The following is a 21,240-nucleotide window of genomic DNA, read 5'->3' as shown; positions in this document are numbered from 1 at the left end:
AAGGATGATTTTCCTTCACAGCTTGAGCTGAGATGATGACAGTGTGGTCAGAAACAAACACAGGTGCACATGTACCTGACCAGTTTACAGGCAACAATGGATAGATGCTGTCTCCTCCACACAGGAACCATCCACCCTCTGTAGGAAAGTTGACTTGTGGTTTCCAAGTAGAACACCTCGTGTACGTTCCATTAGGGACGATGCCGCAGACAAAGTCAGAGTAAAGGTCAGTGATGGTACTCTGGTATGGGGTGCCCCTAGACACATAAATCAAAAATAACTTCCATATACACATGTTAAATTAAACTCTTCCATATAATATAGTGAAAACCGTGCGTAAACACTAGTGAAAAGCTCTCACATACACTAGTGAAAACATTTACCTCTTATATAACCTACTGAAAACCTTGCACAAACACTAGTGAAAAGCTCTCACATAAACTAGTGAAAACATTTACCTCTTATATAACCTACTCAAACGTTCTCATACAAAGTAGTGAGAACTGTTCATATAAACTGGTGAAAAGCTTTACCTTTCATATACACTACTGAAAAGCTTTTAAATAAACTACTGAAAAGCTTTCATATACACTACTGAAAAGCTTTCATAAACACTACTGAAAAGCTTTTATATAAACTACTGAAAAGCTTTCATATCCACTACTGAAAAGCTTTCATAAACACTACTGAAAAGCTTTCATAAACACTACTGAAAAGCTTTCATATACACTACTGAAAAGCTTTCATATATACTATTGAAAAGCGTTCACACACACTACTGAAAAGCTTTCACACACACTATTGAAAAGCTTTCACACACACTACTGAAAAGCTTTCATAAACACTACTGAAAAGCTTTCATATACATTACTGAAAAGCTTTCATAAACACTACTGAAAAGCTTTCATATACACTATTGAAAAGCTTTCATATACACTACTGAAAAAGCTTTCATATACACTATTGAAAAAGCTTTCATATACACTATTGAAAAATCTTTCATAAACACTACTGAAAAAGCTTTCATATACACTATTGAAAAAGCTTTCATATACACTACTGAAAAAGCTTTCATATACACTATTGAAAAAGCTTTCATATACACTACTGAAAAGGCTTTCATATACACTATTGAAAAAGCTTTCATATACACTACTGAAAAAGCTTTCATATACACTATTGAAAAAGCTTTCATATACACTACTGAAAAAGCTCTCACACACACTACTGAAAAGCTACGGATTTCAGTTGAAACGGAAGGCATTTCAGTTGAAACGGAAGGCATTTCAGTGAAACAGGAAGGAACGTCATTAAACCGGATGTTGTTTTAAACAGAGGTCATTCTGGCTAGCTTCGTACATGTTGCGCAATCTCCATCCGATATTTTACAAAATGAAATTATTGATTATTGCTCAGCTACCGGCTGAACACCTCATAGAAGCAGAGCCATTAACTCAGCTTCATTTTGGCTTCAACAGAGACCTTGTTCCGAATCCTGTCAAATGCTACAAAGTGGTGTTTATTTATTTTTTGGCGGGGGAGGCGGGCGGGTTAGCATCGCACGTTTTTTGTGCTATCTCTAGTTGATACTAGACCCACCGATGTCTGCTCAGCGACCCACTGAACACCTCATGGAAGCAGTGGCATTACTCAACAATATTTTAGCTTCAACGGAGACAATCAGAACCCTGTCAAATGCTACAACGCTCTGACAGCAACCGATAACTTCAACTCCAACTCCGGACTCGGTGGATAGCCGCTTAGCATCTCTGTTTCCATCCCGCCAGCGTAGCATGCCTGTACCAGCTGCAGCTACAGTCAGAAGGGAATCTGCCCCTCGCTATCAAGCTCAACAGCGCTTCGGTGCATGGACATCAACAACAAGGAAGAAAAGGTAATTTGAGATTTTCTGATAAAGTCATGGGCTAGCTTAACAAATTGTCTGTATGGTCCGTGAACAGTTGAATCCATTGGTCTTTGATTGAGAATTAAAAACAAACATTTTATTACTAATTTAAACATGTGGGGTAATTACAAGTAATTTAAAAATTACAATACATCGACGGGTTGGTTTTCTTCGTTTCTTTTTTTACCTCATCCTTACGTCAACAATCAGACGGTTATAAAACGGCCCTCATTTTATTTAAAGATTTGTCTTGTGAAATACTTTTCACTTGTGACGATTAGTTCCCCCTGTATCTGGAGCGCACCTGAAGCTAGAGAGGCTGGGATCCAACAGTCTTCTCAGCATAACATTTCTAATTTTTTTTTTCGGTAAACTGACAACACCTAATGATGTCGAGGTTGTTAGTTTATTGTCTTAATCATTTGTGTTTTTCTGTTATTTTGTTTTCTTTTTTGTTTTGTTTTACATATTTTCATTTGGTTTTGTGATAACCAAATGAATCAAAGTCTTTTCCGATTTGTGTTATGCTCCTTTTAATTTGAAGGATATCAGTCAGTTACCACTGCTTTCAAACACATTGTGTTTTATTTATGTAATTTTTATTTTTGATATAAAACCCAAACCATATCAATCAAATGAGGTCACGGGGCGTTTTGTAATCACAAGATTTTTGATGGGTGACTAAAGTGAAAAATACATCAAAAAAATCGCTGAATTAATTTTTTAAATGCTTAGACAATCAATAAAAAAATGTTAACAAAAGGTGCACGGACCCCAGTAATTTATTTATCTGTCAAGACATAAAAAGCTAGATGGATTGAGAGTGAGAAAATTTATGACTTTGTTTGTTAAATAATTTTGGGAAAATAACTTCTAAATGTACAGCAACAATATGAATTCAAAGCCAGAAAATATTTTTCTTTTCTTTTTTTTCAAAATTGGGAAACATTTTTGGCTTTTCATGTTGCTATTTGATTTTTAAATGTAATTTTAGATCCAGACCGCAGTATTTTGACCATTTCAACAAGGATGTTGTACTACTTCCAAATCCATCTTGGGGACTGGTGTGCAAGCAAGGGTCAAAACTGAGATTACACAAGCACGGACATATCTTCAGTGCTTTTAAATTTCAGAAAGCCTGGGACTACAAAACAGTCGTGGAACAGATCAGAGCTGGTTTTGGTGAACGCATTCCAGAAGATGTCAGGTAAAGCCTGTTTTCTATTTTCACTCGACACATTTACATATTTCCTTTGTAAATTAAATGACATGTCTGCATTTTAACACCAGTTAGCAACTATTTGCATAAATATAACATGGGAAATATTTTGTTTGACATTCACATCTTTGCAGCCTTGAGTTTCTCATGGGTTGTGGCAGTAAGCTTGTAGCCCCCAAACTCCAGGAGGGTCAAGAACTTAATGGGATGCTGATACACAAGGTTTTCAAAACCAAAGCCTTGTATGTGAGGCCATCAAAAACTCTTCTGGTTCGTTGGTTTATTTTTTTTATTGAACATCTCATATTGGTAACAGCAGAACTCATCAAAAGATAGTTTATTTTGTTGTTCTTTCTATAGTCTGACTCTGATGAAGAAAATTAACCTTTGAACATATGTACCACCACTGGAAAAGATGACTGTATTGAGGTGGATTTCCCAGAAACCCAGATAAACTATTCCAATGTCAAGTCACGAGGAAGATGGCAAGCTGGGAACATGCAGCAATGATGAAGAGGATGTCACTGTCATGATTTGGGTTTGGTTATGTGTTTTGTTTGTTATTTGATTAATTACTTTACTCTCCTGCCTTAAGTTCAGTTTCTAATTTTGGTTCTGTCTTAGTGTTTGATTTTGTTTTAGGTTATAAGTTTATCCGGCCTGCTCAGACCATTTCTGTCACCAGTCTAAACTCAGTTCACCTGCCAGCATTCTTTTGTCTTCCTGTCACTCCCCTTCACCAGTCACCATCCAATCGGCTTCAGTTTTACTCCCAAGCACTTCCCTGTTCCCGATTAGCTCCACCCATGTCACTAATTAGTTTCACTCCATTCACCTGATCACTCCCTTACTTATACCTGCCTCTGCCCCCTGCAATCTGCCACATCATTGTTTGTCTTTCCAATCCCTATCGGTGAGTCTTGTCCAGCATTCCCTGTTCCACGTTTGTTTGCCTGTTTAACTGACCACTGCTTGTCTCTGGATTTCTAAGTTAGCCTGTCCCCTGTTTTTGTTAATAGTTTTGTCAGTGACTGCTTTTTGTTATTTTTGGTTATTAGACACATTCTTCCCTTTTTTGGCCTGATGCCCGTTTTTGTTTTTGCATTTTTGTAAATAAATGTTCTTTCACCTAACCTCTGCTTGTCTGGTTGAATACTGGGTCCATCTGTCTCTGGTTCGTGACAGAATGATGTGGCCATAAACCGGACCCATCGCCAGACAAGTACGTTGTTTTTTTTTTTCCCTCTCCTCTTTTTCTTTTTTTTTTCCCACAATGAACCCGACACCGAGTTTGCGATCTGGACTTAAGATTATGATGGACACTTGGGCTTTGTTTGGGACAGAAGAGGATGTCAGGCGCTTACCTGAGGTTGTCTTGGGAGTCTCGTTTGAGGGTTCCAGGCTGGCGTTTTGTCCCCCTGGTGTTGGTCCCAGAGGCCACTTCCAAGGGAGGAGCGCTCTGCCGCAGCCGCCCCGCCACCGCAAACGCCGGCAAGCGGTTGGTCTGGCTGACGCCTCGGCTCCTGCCCCTGAGGGGTCGCCGCCAGCGGGCGACGTGAAGACCCAGGAGGGTCCGCCTCCGCTTGGCGACGAGGAGGGAGATTCGGAGGGTCCGCCTCCGCTCGAGTCCCGTGAGGGGGTCCTGGAGGACCAGCCCTTAATCTCTGCCCCGGTGTCTGCTCCCCGCAGCTCAAAGACTCAGTGTCCGGTGCCTGCTCCCCGCAGCTCAAAGACTCAGTGTCCGGTGCCTGCTCCCCGCAGCTCAAAGACTCAGTGTCCGGTGCCTGCTCCCCGCAGCTCAAAGACTCAGTGTCCGGTGCCAGCTCCTCGTAGCTTTAGCGCACTGTCTCCAGTGCCAGCTCCTCGTAGCTTTAGCGCACTGTCTCCAGTGCCAGCTCCTCGTAGCTTTAGCGCACTGTCTCCAGTGCCAGCTCCTCGTAGCTTTAGCGCACTGTCTCCAGTGCCAGCTCCTCGTAGCTTTAGCGCACTGTCTCCAGTGCCAGCTCCTCGTAGCTTAAGCGCACTGTCTCAAGTGCCAGCTCCTCGTAGCTTAAGCGCACTGTCTCCAGTGCCAGCTCCTCGTAGCATTAGAGCACTGTCTCCAGTGCCAGCTCCTCGTAGCTTAAGCGCACTGTCTCCAGTCCCAGCTCTTCGTAGCGTTAGAGCACTGTCTCCAGTCCCAGCTCTTCGTAGCGTTAGAGCACTGTCTCCAGTCCCAGCTCTTCGTAGCGTTAGAGCACTGTCTCCAGTCCCAGCTCTTCGTAGCGTTAGAGCACTGTCTCCAGTGCCAGCTCCTCATAGCGTTAAAGCACTGTCTCCAGTGCCAGCTCCTCGTAGTTTCAAAGCACTGTCACCCGTACCCTGTAGCCAGGTCCTGCCCGAAGCCTGTAGCCAGGCCTTGCCCGAAGCCTGTAGCCAGGCCCTGCCCGAAGCCTGTAGCCAGGCCCTGCCCGAAGCCTGTAGCCAGGCCCTGCCCGAAGCCTGTAGCCAGGCCCTGCCCGAAGCCTGTAGCCAGGTCCTGCCCGAAGCCTGTAGCCAGGCCCTGCCCGAAGCCTGTAGCCAGGCCCTGCCCGTAGCCTGTAGCCAGGCTCCCGCACCAGTCGCCTGTAGCCAGGCTCCCGCACCAGTCGCCTGTAGCCAGGCTCCCGCCCCAGTCGCCTGTAGCCAGGCTCCCGCACCAGTCGCCTGTAGCCAGGCTCCCGCCCCAGTCGCCTGTAGCCAGGCTCCCGCCCCAGTCGCCTGTAGCCAGGCTCCCGCCCCAGTCGCCTGTAGCCAGGCTCCCGCCCCAGTCGCCTGTAGCCAGGCTCCCGCACCAGTCGCCTGTAGCCAGGCTCCCGCACCAGTCGCCTGTAGCCAGGCTCCCGCACCAGTCGCCGGTAGTCCGGCGCCCCCTGTAGCCGGTAGTCCGGCGCCGTCCCCAGCTTTTAGTACAGCGCCGTCCTTAGTGTTTAGTCCGGCGCCAGGGTCTGTTTTCTCCCTCTCCAGGCGAAGGCCTCCGAAAGCCCTGCTCCGCCGGCGTTCTCTGGGAGGTCCGCCGGAGAACCTGACACGCCGGGGCCGTGCTCCGGGACGTCCGCCGGAGAACCTGACACGCCGGGGCCGTGCTCCGGGACGTCCGCCGGAGAACCCGACACGCCGGGGCCGTGCTCCGGGACGTCCGCCGGAGAACCCGACACGCCGGGGCCGTGCTCCGGGACGTCCGCCGGAGAACCCGACACGCCGGGGCCGTGCTCCGGGACGTCGCCGGAGAACCCGACACGCCGGGGCCGTCCTCCGGGACGTCCGCCAGACTTTTTGTTCCTACAGACTTTTTTTTTTTTTTTACATTTTCGGTTTGTTTTTCACCCATACGCCCTGTTGGGTTTGTTGTTTGTTCTTGGTTTGTGTTTGGACATTGGTTTGATTCTGACCCTCCGTCCTGAAAGCCCCTCCACCCGCCCGGTCCAGTCTGTTTTCTTTCTTTTCATTAAGGTCGTCTGGAATCCGCCCTTGAGGGAGGGGCTCTGTCATGATTTGGGTTTGGTTATGTGTTTTGTTTGTTATTTGATTAATTACTTTACTCTCCTGCCTTAAGTTCAGTTTCTAATTTTGGTTCTGTCTTAGTGTTTGATTTTGTTTTAGGTTATAAGTTTATCCGGCCTGCTCAGACCATTTCTGTCACCAGTCTAAACTCAGTTCACCTGCCAGCATTCTTTTGTCTTCCTGTCACTCCCCTTCACCAGTCACCATCCAATCGGCTTCAGTTTTACTCCCAAGCACTTCCCTGTTCCCGATTAGCTCCACCCATGTCACTAATTAGTTTCACTCCATTCACCTGATCACTCCCTTACTTATACCTGCCTCTGCCCCCTGCAATCTGCCACATCATTGTTTGTCTTTCCAATCCCTATCGGTGAGTCTTGTCCAGCATTCCCTGTTCCACGTTTGTTTGCCTGTTTAACTGACCACTGCTTGTCTCTGGATTTCTAAGTTAGCCTGTCCCCTGTTTTTGTTAATAGTTTTGTCAGTGACTGCTTTTTGTTATTTTTGGTTATTAGACACATTCTTCCCTTTTTTGGCCTGATGCCCGTTTTTGTTTTTGCATTTTTGTAAATAAATGTTCTTTCACCTAACCTCTGCTTGTCTGGTTGAATACTGGGTCCATCTGTCTCTGGTTCGTGACAGTCACCATCATTTCTGTCCTTGGAGGCGTTGGAACTGACACCACACCTGGCTGCAGCAGTCATGATGAAAATAACCTTGGACAAAGTGATAGAAATCTGACCACAAAGATTTATGATGAAGACTATTCGTCGTATTTAACTCTTGTGGCATCTATCTCTGATGAATCTACAGATGATGAGGAATTGAACTTGGCAATAATGGCCAGTATGGAAAGTCAACAGTGACTACTCTACTGTTATATCCATATCTTAATAGTAATATCATCTTTATTGTCATTGCAACATACATTACAACAAAATGTGTTCCCTACTTTTAACCCATCTCCCTTGGGGGAGCAGTGGGCTGCTGGTTAAGGGTCTTGCTCAGGGACCCAGAGTGCAGGCTGTGGGGATAAAACCGGTTACTTGCAACTTTCTCAGAGCACAAGTGCACTGCTCTAACCACTAGGCCACCACTCCCCAGCTTAAAGGGGCGCATTATGTATTTCCCAGGCACATTGTACTATTTTCTAGCAAAATCTATTAAATATGTTCCCTTTAGTTGTTGCAAAAAAAGCTGTAGATATCAAACATGACTTAGAAGAAATTTGTCTTTGTATCATGGCCATATCCAACACTTTGAAATTGGGCTCCGTCTCTTTAAGACCCACCTACCCTTTTCAATCGTCCTCCTTCAACACCTCATCACAACAATGATTATCCATTATGACATTTACAAACATTCTTAGGAGCATTGCACTGATAATTAGCTCTTGTAATGAACTCAGGAGATGCGCAGTTCCAATAGGTGTTTGCTAATTGCTGTAGCAAACACCTATTTTAAGGAAGCTGAGTGGGGAAGATGTATAGGGTCAGCTGGGTACTCAAGCTCCAACAACGACATTTAGTTGAACCTGGTGCTTTGTGTTAGCAAACATTTAGGCACCCCAGAATGATTGCCACAGGAATTTCAAGGATTTGTCAAACATACATGAATAAATCAAAGCAAAGCTCCGAGTATAGTTTAATCATGAAAATACAATTGAAAAGTCAAAGAATATATATATATATATATATATATATATATATATATATATATATATATATATATATATATATATGTTAGAACTTAAATGTTTACATGACTTAAGTTGTTACTCATAAGATTAGCATGTTTTCATTTGTGTATTTGTATGTTGTTTTTAGTGTCCAAAATGTGCCAGTTCAAGAAATTCTCCAAGATCTTTCAAGCAAAATTAATACCAAGCAGCAGTCCAAATTCAACACTAGAATCGTTCAACTTCTGAAGAAGTTGAAGAAGGCGCCCGCCTGGTGGTGGGCGTGACCGTCAAAGGCAAAGCTTCTGAGTTCCTTGGTCGTAGTCTCTCATCGCTTGGGGATTTTAAATCAAACCTTCTGAGTGAAAAGGATTTGTCTTCATCAAAACCTGCCGACCGGGAAAACTCTGCGTCTGCAGAGCTGCAAACTGCGTATTTCGATCTGAGACGCAGCTAATGAGCTAATTGCCGACAGCCGACGGTCAACGTTTCCCATTCATAGCAGGGTAAGAGCACAGTTTTGCTCAAAATATTGCAATGCACACAACATTATGGGTGACATGGGTGAGTTCAAAGGAGGACAAATTGTTGGTGCACATCTTGCTGGATGTGTCAAAACTTTCTTCAATTGAATAAAAACAAAACTGAAGTAATAATATTTGGACCAATAGAGGAGAAATCAAAAGTTAGCACACAGCTTCAGTCGCTTCAGCTAGAAACCACTGATCAGGCCCGAAATCTGGTTGTAGTGATGGACTCAGACCTGAACCTCCAAAAGCATTTACAGACAGTGACAAGGTCGGCTTTCTATCACCTGAAGAATATTTCCAGGATTAAAGGACTAATGTCTCAGCAGGATCTGGAAAAACTAATCCATGCGTTTATATTTAGTAGAATTGATTACTGCAACGGTGTTTTCACAGGTCTGCCTAAAAAGTGGATCAGACAGCTGCAGCTGATCCAGAACGCTGCTGCCCGCGTCCTCACTAAGACTAAGAAAGTAGAGCACATCATCCCAGTTCTAAAGTCCTTACACTGGCTCCCTATATCTCAGAGAATAGACTTTAAAATACTTCTGTTAGTCTATAAATCCCTAAATGGCTTAGCACCTAAATACATTACAGACTTGTTATCAGTGTATCAACTTTCCAGACCACTCAGGTCTTCTGGCTCCAGCCTACTCTGCATACCTAGAACCAGAACTAAACAAGGAGAAGCACCATTTAGTTCCTATGCTCCACTTATCTGGAACAAACTTCCAGAAAACTGTAAAAGTGCGGAAAGCCTGAGTTAATTTAAATCAAGATTAAAAACACATTTGTTTAAAATTGCCTTTGACTGTTCTAGTTAAACTGTTTTACTGTTTTTAATGTTCTTCTGTGTTTCTACATTCTATCTGTACTTGCTTTTATTCTATTTTCTATCTACATTTTATTCCTACTTGCGTTTATTTTGCTATATTTTAATCATGTAAAGCACTTTGTATTGTCTATGTACTGAATTGTGCTATATAAATAAATTTCCCTTGCCTTGCCTTGCATCTGTGACCAAGACAGCAAGTGTTTGTGATGTATCAAGAGCCACGGTGTCCAGGGTAATGTGGATGAACCACATCCAACAGGATTAACTGTGGACGCACGAGGAAGCTGTCTGAAAGGGATGTTCGGGTGCTAACCCGGATTGTATCCAAAAAACAAAAAACCACATAACTCTACTTATAACTAACTTTCTGAAATATAAACTAAAGTTCATCAATCAGTTCTAAAACATCTTTAGATGAACTCTTGTTGAGCCCTGGAGTATGGAGGACCAAGTCTTCCATATTTAAAAATAAATACAGAAATAAATAAATGCTCAATAACTTAATATGCATACAATTATGTGCCACCAAAAATACAATGCACAAATAAATGCAGATAGAAAATGAATTATACAGTGAGACAAAATGTATATATTTCCTTTAATTAGCCACTTTATTTATTAATTACTTATTTTTTTAAGTATTTATTTATGTGCATGTTATAATATTTTTGTCTGTTTTATTCTTTCTTTGTATTTTTTTGCCCTATTTATTTCTCAGATGCTATTTATTTCTGTTTGTCCTTTTTACATTTCTGTTTCTCGTTTTTACATTTCTATCTGTCCTTTTTACATTTCTGTTTCTCGTTTTTACATTTCTATCTGTCCCTTTTACATTTCTGTTTGCCATTTTTACATTTCTGTCTCTCCTTTTTACATTTCTGCCTGTCCTTTTTACATTTCTGTCTCTCCTTTTTACATTTCTGTATGCATTTCTGCCTCATTATGCAAATGAGGAGGGCTGTGTCTTAAGGGCTCAACTTCTTCCCATTGGTTGGTTAGCATTTTACTGCATCGGTCAAATCTACATGGCTTTTCCCCAACATGAAGCATTGTTTAATAATAACTCAGCAGGCAGACGTTCAGTGGCCGACCTCTTACGGGAAGCTGCTAATAGACTGGAAGAATTAGAACGCTGTACATTTGGGATCTGAAATGTTTTTCGGTGGTTTCAGATTCGGCTTTCCAGATCAATAACTCATCGGCGGATGATTTATTCTACAAAACAGACACCTCTCCGCAACCACCGCAAGGCAGACTCTGAGCTACAACCGTAGTTTCCTCAAAACGAGGCCGTGGGCCAGAATCTGTGGGACGTCTCCTTAAGAAGTTTCGTATGAACTGTCAGACTTTCTTGCACTTAGATATGTTGCTACACATAGCAGTGATCTCAAAACACCAATAATCCCACGTTTTCACTTGCACATTAATAAGTTATTGCTGATAAAAAATCTGAACTGTTGCGCTCCCGTCCAAGAGGTCACGTGATTCGATTTTTGCTGCTCAACCAATCAGATCGGTGTATTGTCAGCTGAGTGCGTTCAATGTGTAAGGTGTTTCCAAACGAAGAAAGCCCAATAATAGCATTTTCTGGCGCCAGTTGGCAAAGATCTTAATGGCGAGGAAAAAGAAATAAGCCAGACCATCCATCATCCATTTTCTAACACGTTTATCCCTGCTGGGTTCGGACCGGTGCCGATCTCCAGCTGTCAATGGGCGAGAGGCGGGGTAGACCCTGGACAGGTCGGCAGTCCATCACAGGGCAGAAATAGCCCAGACTTTTGCTCATTTTACTGTGATATCACCAAGACCCTAGGATAGCACAGCCAAACGACTTATCCCCGCCAGAATTTGTGTCCCCTGCATCAGGAGAGTGTTTGAAATCAATGAAACTTTTAACCTCCAGCTTTGCGAAGTCTAAATATTTTTAAACATCACATTCTAATAAACTGAAATTGATTTTTTTTAATTCCTAATACATTGTTCTGTTTTTAATATCGACATATCTCGTTGTTGATAAACAAAGAGCAAAAGGCTGGGGTGTTAAATGTGCACGGTGTCGTGCCAAACTAGGTATCCCCGCCAGGATTTGTATCCCCTGCGTCGGGAGCGCGCATTCAGCTTGCTGAACGCAGTAAACTCCGCCTCATTTCCAGACAATAGGGGGTTTTCACTGACGTCACTGGCCAACTTCCGGTCCGCCATATTGGGTGGTACACTTCCTTATCTCTAGTTGTCGTACACGTATTATCGTATCGCGAATGGATAAGTACGCCAGCACGCTAGAGCGACCAGATAAGGACGTATATCTGAGGAAATGTTCCGTGATCGACCATATGGACCCCTATGCCCTCCGCGGTGCCTTGTTTAGCCGTAATCCAGATGATTGGCCAAATGTAGAGCACGGCGACATAGTGCATTACCTGGTGTTCGGTAAAAACCCTCTGCACACTCTTGAGGAAATGAGAGCTTACAAGGGTCTAGAGGCTCACAACCAGTTCACATCTGGTTATGTACATCAAGGAAATCGCCATCATACGTGGACGGGTGAGTTTTAATAAGATGGTAAAAATGTAAACAATCCGACGCAAATGTGTCGCATGCTTCTGCGGTGGCTGACGGCCGGCGGCCGGCGGTGCGCGAAGGCGCTTGGCTGCAGGGCTGATCGACGCCGCTCGTGGCTTTAATTATTTAAGCAGAACAATGACCAGTGCAAAATGAAGTTGTATTTACCGTATTGGCGCTGGTAGGAGCTGCAGATCATAAAGCCAGCAAACAGTGGGAACACAGCAACTCGTTCAAAGGTAAGCTGCGCTCAGACGGGCTCTGGCACATGCTAACCGTCAGTGCTAACAACCACTCACGCATGTAATGTACTTTTAACTAGCTGCTATGTGTTTCAAAGGTTTAGAACACACTCTCATTGACATCGGGATACTGTGGAAAGTTATGTTCGGTCGTCTTACAGCCACGATCCAAGCGAGCCGACGACTCTTTGTTATCTCTGACACTTGTTCTCCGTGGTTGTGCCTCCAGGCAGGAAAGCGGTGGAAAATTAATCTGTTTCTATGTTTTTCCCATGGCGATCATGTGTTGCGCTGTTACAGTCCACAATACAGCAACGGTTTACCATGGTTGAAATCAAGTTAAGGTGAAATTAATCAAATTAAAACACGGCTGAGAGAGGGAGTACAGTACGCGGTAGTCATAGGCAGTAGAGGCGGCGGAGGCAGTCAACATGGCAGCCGCGGAAAGTAATAAGTCATAACGCCCAAGCCCTATTATTAATATATTCTTCTTACATGTTTTAAATACTTAACAGTTAATTACCTGTGACAAAGTGAGCACCGCAGACTCTGGCGTATTCCAGCTTAACACCGTCCAAATCGGACCTGGATGTCCGTGTCAGCCATAGGTGATGGTGTTGTTCAGAGAGCTGTTTTGTTTTTTCACACTGATTCACTATTACGGCTGGTAGGCGATAGAAAGAGCGTTGATCTCCACCTCCACGGGCCGTGCAACCAACCATTAAACACGTTTTCCCCATTGTTCACTTCCAATACTGCCTAAGGCGTCATACAATGCAGGTCAATGGTGCGAAACGACTGCCACCCAATATGGCGGACGCGCTGAGTAGTCACGTGAGCGTGACGTCAGCTGAAAACCCCCTATTCGGCATGAAAATCAAGATGTTTTATTTCTCTTAGCGAAATATAGGAATAGTGCCGTTACATTATCGTTCAGTTAATGGGTTAAAATTGAAAACGTAACACTTGTTAGTACGATCGTAAGGGATTGCTATGTCGGTTAAAACTAAACTGATCACTCAGTATAACACGTTCTGATAAAGTAAACGGCTCTGTAGTCATCTCCAGACGTGTCACGAAAGTATTAGCTTTATGTCATTAGATTGTTGCATGTCTGTCTGCTGAAACTAAAAACCCACCTTTTGTGCCAAAACTCAAGAATGAGGGCTACTCTTAGTGCATTTTGGAAGGTGATACATATTGTGGCAGGCTGGACCCGATATTTTTTGTATCCCCTTATAACTTCTTAATTTAAAGAGCTAACAGCTTCAACTTTTCTACAGTTGTTTGTGATTATAAGAGGTGTTTATGTGCCAAGACTCAAGAATATGAGCTACTGTTAGTCCATTTTGGAAGGGGATACATATTCTGGCAGGCTGACCCCGATATTTTTTGTATCCCCTTGTAACTTCTTCATTAAAAGAGCTAACAGCTTCAAATTTTCAGCAGGTGCTTGTTGTTATAAGAGGTGTCCGTCCGTCCGTCCGTCTTCTTCCGCTTATCCGGGGTCGGGTCGCGGGGGCAGCTTCAGTAGGGAGGCCTATCCACACAAAAAAAACAAACAAGTAGACAGCTGTGATGGACTCAGGAAGGTGGGTTTTTAGTTTCAGCAGACAGACATGCAACAATCTAATGACATAATACTTTCGTGACACGTCTGGAGATGACCACAGAGCCGTTTACTTTATCAGAACGAGTTATACTGAGTGATCAGTTTAGTTTTAACCGACATAGCAATCCCTTACGATCGTAAGTGTTACGTTTTCAATTTTAACCCATTAACTGAACGATAATGTAACGGCACTATTCCTATATTTCGTTAAGAGAAATAAAACATCTTGATTTTCACGCCGAATTGTCTGGAAATGAGGCAGAGTTTACTGCGTTCAGCAAGCTGAATGCGCGCTCCCGACGCAGGGGATACAAATCCTGGCGGGGATACCTAGTTTGGCACGACAACTGTCGCCAGCTTACCTCAAGTTATTTCTGTAAAACTGGCAGACCGTAGTAGTCATGTTTCCTCAGCCATGTCTTTCTCCAAATACGTCGTCGCCTTTTCTTTTTAGGGCTTTCTGCACACAAAATTGCACATATTGCCAAAGCAGCACGTTTCTCTCCGGTAATGTTTACAGTAGCCATCGACACTTCCGTCTTCTTCTTCTTCTTCTACAGTATGAGCACTCCGGTCGCGTCCGAGCGTTGCGCCGTACACAGATCGTGAGCGGTGAACTTTTAAACCTGCGGTTCCGTCGCACAGTTTGAAACGATATAAGTACCACGACTGAAAAACTTGTACAGTGTATGCCCGGCTTAACACACTTACCATAACAGCTCCGCATCACCGTTTATGACCACTTCTTCTTCTTCTGTTTTAAAAGTGGTGCGCCCTTCTTCTTCTTCTTCGTGTTTTAATGGGTGCTGACCACATCCAAAAGGATCATTAGCGCCCCTCTAGTGGTGCGCTCTGTTCCTCATCTTTATATTATCAGCAGTGCAACCAGCTACCGTAACACCTGTTAAATGTATCACTGTTATAGCTCCGAAGGTCCAGAAACTCATGTGTGCTATTGCGCATCAACGCGGTGCAGTTTTGGAAGAAAAAGTCCAGTGAAAAATAGATTAAAAAAAACTTCAGGAAAACTGTTGTTTTTTGATGTGAGACGGTGCAGAGCTGAAAAGTCCATATTGCGCCTGCTAATGAGCAGTAGTTCTTGCTGTTGCAATTTTTTCATCATTCATTCATTTATATCAGTTGTTCAAATTATTTATTTGTTACTTGTAAAAAAAAAAAAATATTGGGTACCCCCCGGCGGGTTGCGAACCTGCGACCTTTGGTGCACCAGCCCAACACCTAAACCACTGTACCGAAAAAAAGTGCCATGCTGAGCTCTGCATTTTTGTGAGGTCAACTGTGTGTAGGAAGTGGTTTTGAGAAGTGGTTTTTGGTTAATTTTGTCACCACGGTAACTTTAAATGGCGTCAAGTACAAATAGCACACTTCAGACCGTCGAGACGCACGTTTTGATATGTAGTTTGTGGGGGTACAGCCTATGGTTCGGGCTGTATTAACGGTTACGGAAGAATAAAAAGCTATAATATTATTAAAGAAACCCTTATTAGGTGCATAACATAAGGCCTCCGCCATGCATTTTCAATGCATAGGCGGGCGCCTAATAAATCGCTCTGCTGTCTGGAAAGGAGCCTTGCGGGGATTCCGAAGAGGATCGTACAACCCAACATCTACGATCTGTGTTAAATTCTCTGATGACAAGGGAAGACATGAAGAGGGAGTTGATTTAGGTGGCCCACGAAGGGAGGTTTTGAGGCTGCTGATTGAGACTATTGCTTCTTCCCCTATGTTTGAGGGCAAAGAAAACGGCAAAACCCTTGCTCTTAACAGTTCTGGTAGCGACTCTACAGTGTAAATATCAGAATAATTATTTATTTATTTAAAGGCGTTTTGTTATTGAAAAATATTTTCTTTTGTTTATTTTGCAGCCTTAAGAGATGATGGGTACTATGAAGTTGGAAGGGCCATGGCTGTAAAGCTTGGTTCATGGTGGTCCACCACCAAACTTTCTCTCCCCAACGCTGTTTTCTCTTCTGGCTTACGGTTCTGCCAATCCAGTTTTAGAAGACATAGCTGATACAGAACTTCTCGAAAAGGTCCAAAAGGTAAGTTCATTTGAAATTTTCACTGACTTAAAATTGAATTGGAATTAAAACTTGACAAATTATATAATTTGTTTTTAATAGTCTTAGGGGCCATGACATAATTATTGCTTTCATCTGTAAGAACCAGTGTTTTCTTCAACAGAAGATATCAAACATGACTTAGAAGAAATCCTATTTATAATTTATTAATATTTTTAGATAAAATGTAACATCAGAATCAAGTTTATTGCCAAGTACAGAATCTAGAGCTACAGGGGTTGGACAATGAAACTGAAACACCTGGTTTTAGACCACAATAATTTATTAGTATGTTGTAGGGCCTCCTTTTACGGTCAATACAGCGTCAATTCGTCTTGGGAATGACATATACAAGTCCTGCACAGTGATCAGAGGGATTTTAAGCCATTCTTCTTGCAGGATAGAGGCCAGGTCACAACATGATGCTGGTGGAGGAAAATGTTTCCTGACTTGCTCCTCCAAAACACCCCAAAGTGGCTCAATAATATTTAGATCTGGTGACTGTGCAGGCCATGGGAGATGTTCAACTTCACTTTCATGTTCATCAAACCAATCTTTCACCAGTCTTGCTGTGTGTATTGGTGCATTGTCATCCTGATACACGGCACCTCCTTCAGGATACAATGTTTGAACCATTGGATGCACATGGTCCTCCAGAATGGTTCGTTAATCCTTGGCAGTGACGCGCCCATCTAGCACAAGTAGGGAGCCAAGGGAATGCCATGACATGGCAGCCCAAACATCACTGATCCACCCCATGCTTCGCTCTGGGCATGCGACAGTCTGGGTGGTACGCTTCTTTGGGGCTTCTCCACACCGTAACTCTCCCGGATGTGGGGAAAACAGTAAAGGTGGACTCATCAGAGAACAATACATGTTTCAAATTGTCCACAGCCCAAGGTTTGCGCTCCTTACACCATTAAAACCCACGTTTGGCATTGGCACGAGTGACCAAAGGTTTGGCTATAGCAGCCCGGCCGTGGATATTGACCCTGTGGAGCTCCCGACGGACAGTTTTGGTGGAAACAGGAGAGTTAAGGTGCACATTTAATTCTGCCGTGATTTGGGAAGCCGTGGTTTTATGTTTTTTGGATACAATCCGGGTTAGCACCCGGACATCCCTTTCAGACAGCTTCCTCTTGCGTCCACAGTTAATACTGTTGGATGTGGTTCATCCTTCTTGGTGGTATGCTGACATTACCCTGGACACCGTGGCTCTTGGTACATCACAAAGACTTGCTGTCTTGGTCAAAGATGTGCCAGCAAAACGTGCACCAACAATTTGTCCTCTTTTGAACTCTGGCATGTCACCCATAATGTTGTGTGCATTGCAATATTTTGAGCAAAACTGTGCTCTTACCCTGCTAATTGGACCTTCACACTCTGCTCTTATTGGTTCAATGTGCAATTAATGAAGATTGGCCACCAGGCTGGTCCAATTTAGCCATGAAACCTCCCACACTAAAATGAGAGGTGTTTCAGTTTCATTGTCCAACCCCTGTATATACACAGTAGACTGTGCGTTATTGTAACGCCGAAGGTCTGAAGATGCTATGTTGGTGGGAGGGAGAGAGGCAGTGTCAAGCGTCATGGGCGGCTCTGGGCCTTGCTGATAAGGCCGGTAGCAGATGGGAAAAAATTGTTTTTGTGGCGTGAGGTTTTGGTCCTGATGGAGCGCAGCCTCCTGCCAGAGGGAAGTGACTGAAATAGTCCGTGACTGGGGTGAGAGGGATCAGCCACAATCTTCCCTGCACGCTTCAGAGTCCTGGAGGCGTACAGGTCCTGGAGAGATTAAAGATTGCAGCCAATCACCTTCTCTGCAGACCGGATGACACGCTGCAGTCTGCTCTGGTCCTTAGCGTTGGCACCAGCGTACCAGATGGTGATGGGGGAGGTGAGGATGGACTCAATCATGGAGGAGTAGAATTGCACCATCATTGTCGTTGGCAGGTTAAATTTCTTCAGCTGCCACAGGAAGTACATCCTCTGCTGGGCTTTCTTGGTGAGGGAGTTGATGTTCAGCTTCCACTTTAGGTCCTGGGAGATGATAGTTCCCAGGAAGTGGAAAGACTCCACGGTGTCTCCATCTCCACTGTTTTTAGAGCGTTGAGCTCCAGGTTGTTCTCCCTGCACCAGGTCACCAGATGGTCAGCCTCCCACCTGTAGGCGGACTCGTCACCATCAGAGATAAGTCTAATGAGAGTGGTGTCATCGTGAACTTCAGGAGCTTGACAGACTGATGACTGGAGGTGCAGCTGTTGGTGTACAGGGAGAAGAGCAGAGGAGAAAGAACACAGCCTGGGGGGGAATCAGTGCTGATGAGCTGTGAGTCAGAGTCATGTTTTCCCAGCTTCACGTGCTGCTTCCTGTCAGACAGGAAGTCTGTGATCCACCTGCTGGTGGAGTCGGGCACATTCAGCTGGGAGAGCTTCTCCTGAAGCAGAGCTGGGATGATTGTATTGAAGACAGAGCTGAAATCCACAAACAGGATCCTGGCGTAGGTTCCTGCAGAATCCAGGTGTTGGAGGATGTAGTGGAGGGCCAGGTTGACAGCGTCGTCTGCAGACCTGTCGGCTCTGTAGGCAAACTGTAGGGGGTCCAGGAGGGGATCGGTGATTTCTTTTAGGTGTGAAAGCACAAGGCGCTCAAAGGACTTCATAACCACAGAGGTCAGCGCGACGGGTCTAAAGTCATTAAGTCCTGTGGTCCTTGGCTTCTTGGGAATAGGGATAATGGTGGAGGATTTGAAGCAGGCTGGCACGTGACATGTCGCCAGTGAGGTGTTAAAAATGTCTGTGAACACTGGAGACAGCTGATCAGGACAGTGCTTCAAGGTGGATGGAGAGACAGAGTCTGGTCAAATCTGTAATTTGCGTCCTTCTGTAAAGGGTTTAGTTTCATCTGACCACAAGACATTTCTGACATTAATGATGGTCTTTATCCCTGTGTGCATTTTCAAAATGTAATTTGTATTGTTCTGTTTTTTTAAAAGCATATGGTTTCCAGAATCGACCTATTACATTAACAGTGTGTAGTTAAAGTGCAATATCCTGCTCACAATATTTCAGGATTGTATGGTAGTATCTTTTTTTAACTGCTTATTTTAACTGATGTATTTAAAGACATCAGCTAATTTAAGGAACTTCAAATTTTTTTCTTCTCCCAAATTCTCTGAGTGATAAGTAATCTTAATGACAATTGATTCTGCTACTCCTTATGATACTAGGTATCTGAAAGCAAAACCCTGGAAGACCTTGAGAAAGCAAAGGCACCTCTGATTGACTACTTGGCCAATGCAGGATGTCTGAGAACAATGCAGTCAATAGGAGACCGGGACATGTTGGTGCATGATATTGTCATGTTCCAGGTGATCCACAGGATTCAAGGTCCATTTCACAGGTATTGTGATAATTGACACACAGGTAGTCGTAATAAAGCTAAGACATTTTAGGCAGAGGCAATTTGTTCACATGAATAAACCTAATATAAAAGCACATTAAATGTCTTTTATAGTAAGTTGAAAAGTAAAACGTTTTTGGACAGGTCATGAAGTGATCCAATTTATCATGTTCCCTTTTTAACAGATTTTGTGAGGGACTCAAAACCCTTGGGGTTTTGGAGAAAATACAGAGATATCCGGACAGTTTTCGGGCTCGGTTCTGCTATAAACCATGCAAACCTAATGCACACTAGCTGGATGATCTCTTCAGGATTAGTTTGTCTCCAGACGGGAGCAACAACAGAGCTGCTGAAGAGATAGTTGTTACATTTTGGAGAGACTATCTTCAAGATGCTGAAGGTAAATTACATAGAATAAGAAATTTAACATTGTCCATTAATTCTTGCTTCATTATCTATTCTTTCGCAATTAAGCACACAACAGCAGCTGATTCTCATTTCTTCAAAGGCTCAACAGATATGATGTTGATCTTTTTATGTGCCTCAGAATATATGCCATTTAATACCATAAAATGTCACTTTCACTGAAAGTTTTACTAACTCTTTCACCACTTGACAACTGTAAACAGACACCACCACAGCAACATCATCTAACATAATTTATCTCAAAATCAGAACTGTACATTCTTTTAACTTATCTATAACGATAATACAAATCCAAATAGGCTCTTGGCTATTAGGCAAACTATTTTCCTACCATTGGCTTTTCCTATAACAGGGTCATATTGGATGACAATAGAGGGGGGTGGGGTGCTAGTTACAGTGCCAGAAAAACCCTATGCTGGTGCTTGGAAAAATGCTCCTTGATATTTTGCTTAGTGTTTTAATAACTTTTTTTATAACAATCTGACATTTTCTGTGGTGACTTATATTCTTCTTGTACACGCTGTGACCTCGTGTTTTTTTTCTTTTCAATTATAAGAAGAGGAAGGGCCTTCCAAACTCCAGAAGATATTGGCCTTCGCAACAGGAGCATCTGTGGTGCCACTAAAGTCCCTTAAAAGAAAGTTGCGACATGGGCGTTCCATTTTTTTCGGGTCACGTGATCTCATGCGGCCATTTTGGGTCTAGGTTCGGCTAAGCTCAGCGCGTTTACAACACTGCGAGCGACTGATTTCTTTTATTTTTATTTTATTTTTTTCGGATTATTTCGAGTATTTCTTTATTTCGAAAACAAGCCACCATGCCAGGGTGTTGTGCCCACGGCTGCAGCAACAGCACTGATAAAGGGACGCGGATGTTCCGTTTTCCAAGCGATGAAGAGCGGCGTTTATTGTGGATCAACGAGTCAGTCGCTTGGACCAAGAGACGAACAAAACTTGGAGACCTACATTAAAAACTCTCGCTTGTGTGAGGTATGTGGGCTTTTTTTTTTTTCTGAAGTCAGGGTTTCCCGCAGCGCTAAGTTTGGCGGCCGCCTCGCCAATATAAAAACAAAAAAAAACAAAACAAAAAAAAAACGCACAAAGCTTGTCTCTCCCCGCCAGTCCCCAACCGCTAAGCCGGGCATACCCTGTACGAGTTTTTCAGTGGTGGTACTAATATACATCTCAAACTGTGCGATGGAACTGCGGGGTTTAAAAAGTTCACCGCTCAC

General features: G+C 43.5%; 1 pseudogene; it reads left to right on the top strand.

Moving 5' to 3' along the window:
- The first annotated feature begins 200 nt into the window (after positions 1–200).
- Positions 201–19,877, top strand: LOC118557426 (annotated as a pseudogene).
- The last annotated feature ends 1,363 nt before the right edge of the window (positions 19,878–21,240 follow it).

Source organism: Fundulus heteroclitus, chromosome 3, assembly GCF_011125445.2.
Source record: "Fundulus heteroclitus isolate FHET01 chromosome 3, MU-UCD_Fhet_4.1, whole genome shotgun sequence".
In the NCBI taxonomy this organism is placed as follows: Eukaryota; Metazoa; Chordata; class Actinopteri; order Cyprinodontiformes; family Fundulidae; genus Fundulus; species Fundulus heteroclitus.
This window is presented reverse-complemented; position numbering and strand designations above follow the sequence as displayed.